We start from the raw sequence: 6,046 nt of genomic DNA on the forward strand, positions 1-6,046 counted from the left end.
GGCACAGCGCGTGGTCGGGTCGGACTCCACCGGGAGTCCGGCTCTAGCACGAGCTCGGGGACGAGCCCGACAGGTGGGGGCCACCTGGCGGCGAGACAGGAAGGGGAGAGGGGTGGCGTCGGGTTGGGCCGGGATAGAGGTAAACGGGCCGGCGGCGTTGGTTTCCTGGGCCGTGGGAGAAGAAAGAAAAAAAGAAAAGAGGGAGAAGGGGAGTTGGGCCGGGCTGGATTGGTTTAGAGGAAAAACAAATGTTTTATCTTTTTGGAAGACGATTCTAACTCATTTAGTTTAAATTCGAATTCAAGAATTCAAATTCAAACTGAACAACAAACAATACAACAATACATTTCAGCATGAATGCAACACAAACAAAACAACGTTAATTAATTTAGAAAACAACTAATTTTTTTACACTAAATTCTCTGTAAGGGAAAAAATGTTGGAAATTTTTTTAAAATTATGAGAAAATTATTGTTTTATTTTTAATTTCAATCACATCCTGAAATTCAAAAATTTCAGGGTGTGACAATTTGTCGCCGCAGCTGGGGATGGAGCTTCCTCAGGCACAAAAAATCCTGACGCTTGCCCATGCAGATCAGCAGTAGGATCAGCACCTGTTCTCGTGGGCGAAATCGACGCAGGGAAGCCAGGCACTTAGTCCGACAGGGATCCTGTCAGCTGTACGATGGGCGAGGTTGTCTCCCCAGGTGGCGAGGTGGTAGGAGCACTGGTCGGAGGGGACGCAGGCGATGCGGTTTCGGCGTCTGCAACCGAATCTGCATGGAATTCACCGCCGTCTCCTGCACATATGATCACTCATTAGTTCTCCCCCTTGATCATATGGTAGCGGCTAGATATCAGGAGGAAGGAGAGATATTTCTTGACGAAGTCTAGCTCCTGCATTCGGATGAAGTTGAGAGAAAGGAAAAACATTCTCATCAAAGGTAACATCCCGAGATATATAGACCCGTCCTGTGGAAGGATCTAAGCACTTGAAACCTTTGTGCAAATGGCTATAACCAAGAAACACACACTGTTTGGAGCGGAACTGAAACTTGTGGGTATTATATGGACGAAGATTAGGCCAACATGCACAACCAAAGACTCTGAGAGATGAATAGTCTGGTTTTCGTTGGAACAACCGTTCAAGACGTGTTTCATAATTAATGACTTGACTGGGTGTCCGATTAATAAGATATGTGGCAGCAACGAAAGCATCTTCCCAATATTTAAGAGGAATAGATGCATGAGCAAGAAGAGCTAACCCAACTTCAACAATATGTCTATGTTTTTGTTCCGCAGCCCCGTTTTGTTGATGAGCATGAGGACATGACACAAGATGAGAGATTCCAACTCGCTCAAAAAAGGAGTGAAGTTTCTGGTATTCACCCCCCCAGTCTGTTTGCATTGCAACAATTTTTCGATTGAAGAGCCTCTCGACTAGATTTTGAAATTCATTGAATTTCTGAAAAACCTCAGATTTGTGCTTAATAAGATAAATCCACACATATTTGCTGTAATCATCGATGAAACTAACATAATATCTGTTTCTTCCGACCGAATTAGGTGGAGGACCCCAAACATCAGAGAAAACAAGTTCCAAAGGTTTACTTGAAACACTATGCGACTTGGGATACGGAAGCTGATGACTCTTTGCCTTTTGACAGGCATCACACACAGACTCTTTATTTGACTCATCTAAACAGGGGAGATTATTCATGCTAATAACTTTAGAAATAATAGGGGCGGATGCATGACCCAAACGACTGTGCCACCTCTCGAAGGATGGTTTGACGGCTCCAAAGGCTTGCTTTAAAGTGGATGGAGGAAGGGGATAGAGACCCCTACGACATGGCCCCTTAAGGATGGTGTTCTTCGTGGCCTGATCCTTGATCAAAAAATAATCAAGGTGAAATTCAAGAAAAGCAGAATTATCTTTGGTGAGACGATGAACTGAAACAAGATTTTTAGCAGCCTTTGGAACATGAAGAATATTGTTTACATGCAAATTACGAGTCGGGGTGTGAACTAATGAATGACCAATATGTTTAATTTCCATACCTGCACCGCTTGCCGTATGAATTTGGTCACCTCCATGATACTTGTCACGAACGACGAGCTTTTCAAGATCACTTGTGATATTGTCGGTAGCACTAGAGTCCATGTACCAATTTTGATCCATGGAGTAGAGGTTCATAGCAGCAGCAACATGGCATTCCTCTGGGACATAGTTTTCATCAAACCTATGCCAGCAGTCAATCGTCGTGTGTCCTGTCTTGAAGCAGACCTGACAGATAGGGCGCCCATTGTTGTCATGGGTCGCGGTAGGTCCAGTGGGGAAGCTTCTGCGCTGTTGATTCTGGCGTGGTGGCTGCTGCTGACCACGCCCGCGGCCACCAGACCCGCGGCCAGGATTGGACCGTCCACCTCGGCCACGATTGAAGCCTCCCCTTTGCTGGCCCCCACCGCGACCACCTCTTCCTGCTGAATTTGCTGACAACGATGAACCGGAGCCAAGCTGCAACTCTAATCTGGTCTCAAAGCTTAATAATTGGGAGTACAATTCTGAAGGAGCAATAGGTTCTAATCTAGTTACAAGAGCAGAAACTAGAGAGTTGTACTCAGTGTCAAGACCATTGCAGATATACATCACCAGTTCCTCATCGTCGAGGGGCCTTCCTGCTGCAGCCATCTCATCTGCAAGCCCCTTCATCTTGCCATAGTATTGAGCAACCGTCATGTTGTCCTTCTTTGTCGTGGCGAGGGCGAGACGCACGTTAGTCGCACGTGCACGCGTGTGTGAGGCAAACATGTCGGTGATCGTCTTCCATGCTTCAGCGGAGGTTCTTGCCGTGGCGACTTGCGCCAGGATGTCCCTGGACAGGGAGGTGAGGAGAAACCCTAGGACCTGTTGGTCCGTGGCGAACCACTCTTCATAGGCCGGATTCGAGACCTTGACGGGTGCACCGTCCTTGACGTCGCCCTTCTTCTCATCAATTTCTTCAAATGGAGCTACGGCTTTGCCGTTGACATATCGCTCCAATCTTGCGCCTCGTAAGATCGCAAGAACTTGCGCAGACCACATCCCGTGATTTTGGCGAGTGAGTTTCTCCGTGACTTGAACGCCGAGGAGAGGATTCGATGACGAACTTGAGAACGCCATTGCTTCAAGGATTGAATCTACTAGGCTCTGATACCATGAAAAGAATCAGAGGCGCAATAGAAGATGTGAACGTCGGCCTCAAATCAGAGATCACGACGGCTTCGTGTTAATAATATTGGTGACGCATAACAAGTGCATGTACACAATATATAGGAGAGTTGGCTGGTTTGGAAACTATTTAGGAAAGGAAGATTTACACGATTACAACTGTTCTATGTCTAATAACATCCTATGTTTCCTAACCAGCCAAATCTCTTCTATATTTAGATACAACCATATTTGATTAGTTACAACTTGTTTAACAATGTGAGGGAGCCAGAGAGGGATAAGACAGCAGTGCCTGTGCGTAGTTACGTGAGGCGAGGAGAGGTAGTTGGCAACTGAGGAGCTCATAGTCCTGGACAGTACTCCGTAACAGATTCATAATTCCTGCAGTTTTATACTCCTCCCTCCATCCTGTAATCTAAGTCATTCTAGAGTTTTTAAGATAAATTATAATTATATAGAAAAGACTCTTCTATTTCTAATTATTAAATATTGGGAATGTACTAATTAAACTAGCATGTCTTTTTTCTATGCACCTCCCTCACATGTACCTCCCCTATATGGTTGTATGTACATCTTTCTATTGAAAAAGATCAAAAAATAATACACAATTAAGATGGTTGGGTCCACTATCAATTTAGAATGACTTATATTTGAGGACAAATTTTAAATCCCAGAATGACTTATATTTTTGGACGGAAGGAGTATCATACATTGAAAACCGTTCGAATTTTGCACAGATTTATACATTGAAAACCGTTCGAATTGTGCACGGATTTAATGGCAGAAAAAGAATCCCCCCCCGGCCGGCCTGTACGTAGCGCTCACGGGACGCGTAGAAACACCGCTTCTTGAATACTAGCTTCGTGCCTCCACCGAACTTCTCTCCTCGTACCGGCTACTGTACGGCACACGACCGCATCATTATTATCCCCTCCTTCAGGGGCGGGCCCACATGAATTCAATGGTATTCAACTGAATACCCATTATTTTGGAGAAAAATTTTTCTATACATAGTATATACCATACATATATATGGAAAAAAGCAAAATAGAGAACGTTCAATCCAAACCTGGCCCGTTCCCGTCCGTAGCCCAGCCTTGCGGCCCATCCCCCGGCCCACTCGGCCTGCTCGCCTGCTGCGGTGCTGCCTGCCTGCCTGCCCCCTCCGCGGCTCCGCCCGCACCTGTCCGCAGACCACAGCCTGTTCCTCCTGAGCCCGAGTCCCCACTCCCCAACTCTAGGCATTCCCCAACCCCAACCCTCGGCGGCGGCGGCGGCGCGATTCGGCGCAGTTCGCGGCGGGCGGCGGCGCGATTCGCCGAGTCCCGGCGGTCGGCGTCCAGCGTCCGGTCTCGTCGTCTTAAGGCGCCTGGGCGGCTCACGGCGACCGGCGACTATCTAGATCTAGCCTGCTTCTGGCCGGCAAGGTAGCGCCTTCCTGGCTTCCTCCTCCCTTGCTTGCTGCTGTACGTACGGTATTGGTAGGTAGAGGTGTGAACGCGCATGGGGAAGGGTGAGCGCACACTGCTCGTTTGATGTGGACGTGTTCGATGGCCTGAGAGGTTTTTGCCTCCGTGCGCGGCCTGTGGTGCGCTGCTGTCAATCTAGCGGTGCTCTGGATGTCAGGTTTGCGAGATTGGGAAGGCATGATGAACTAATTAGTAGATTGATTCTGCACAGCATTAGATAGTCCATGGAATTTTGTCCTTCTGTTCGTCAACTAATTACCAACAAAATTGGGTCAATTGAAGCTTCAGGTCAAGTATAATTGAAATACGCTGCACTGATCTTACTGCTAAGTAAACTCATTCTCTGCAATGCAGATTTATGATGTGACCAAGTATTTGGAAGACCATCCTGGGGGTGCTGATGTTCTGCTCGACGGGACAAGATTTTCTGAATAATTGTTTGATCACATTCATTGAAAGGGAATTCTTCTTGCAAGCGAAGGATGAGGACATCATCAATTATTTTCAAGCTATGAAGGACCGAAAAGTTATCTTGTAATTTGTAAGCATCCTTATTAATGCCATTTATTGTTTTAGTACCTCTATTTTCTATATGTTGAACAATTTCAGAATTAAGATTATGAACAATTTATGTTATTAGTACTAAATCATGTGCTACTAATATGTATGTTGCGCTGTTAAAAATTTTTTTCCACTGCTTACAATTTTGAATACCAAGATTCCAAATTCTGGGCCGCCCCTGCCCTCCTTCCTAGTAGTGAAGGAGCTAGCTAGTCGTGGTTGTTGACTTGTTGTTGCGACCCCTTATCAAACACACCTCGTGATGGCATGTTGTGCGTCAAGCCATCGCACATCGACCGCCGGCGCAAGCAAAGGCCTAAAGTTGCTGGTAGAGTGGTCGGGGTTGGAGCCACTGCGCCGAGTCATCAGCACGTTGCCACGTTAATGCCGCGCGTCGCCTCGCCTGTCGGTGGGAGCAAAGCAACAAAGGATACCATTAGCAGCGACCTTTTTGGCTTTTCTTGCGCGCGCACAACACCTGCAGAGGGAAGAAAGGGAGGGGGGAGGCGGGCCGCGCGCTTTGAGCAATCAATGGCCTGCTGGTGGCCGACCCGTCCCTCCGAGCCGAGCCGTGACGACGACGACGACGCGCGCGCGGGATGTTACGGCGGCGATCCTCCGATCCGTGCGCGCGTGGCTACGGCAAACTTGCACGGCGCACCCAACGGGCAACACGGCGCCGTAACCATTTGCTCCGGACCTGCAGTGCCACGGCCCACGAGTCACTAGCAATGCACAACGTGCTGCCGGTTTTCTTTCCAACACCTAATTGAACATCAGGCCCTGGGAATTATATTCTTGATTG

The 6,046-nt window shown here is 47.6% G+C and overlaps 1 non-coding gene across 1 annotated transcript; it reads right to left on the reverse strand.

The window, feature by feature from the left end:
* Nucleotides 1-2,535: 2,535 nt before the first annotated feature.
* On the reverse strand, nt 2,536-2,674 carry LOC120653068. Its single transcript, XR_005666757.1, has one exon. It is a non-coding gene; the product is annotated as a small nucleolar RNA Z247 (small nucleolar RNA).
* Between the last annotated feature and the right edge of the window lie 3,372 nt (nt 2,675-6,046).

Source organism: Panicum virgatum, chromosome 9K (genome assembly GCF_016808335.1).
Source record: "Panicum virgatum strain AP13 chromosome 9K, P.virgatum_v5, whole genome shotgun sequence".
In the NCBI taxonomy this organism is placed as follows: domain Eukaryota; kingdom Viridiplantae; phylum Streptophyta; class Magnoliopsida; order Poales; family Poaceae; genus Panicum; species Panicum virgatum.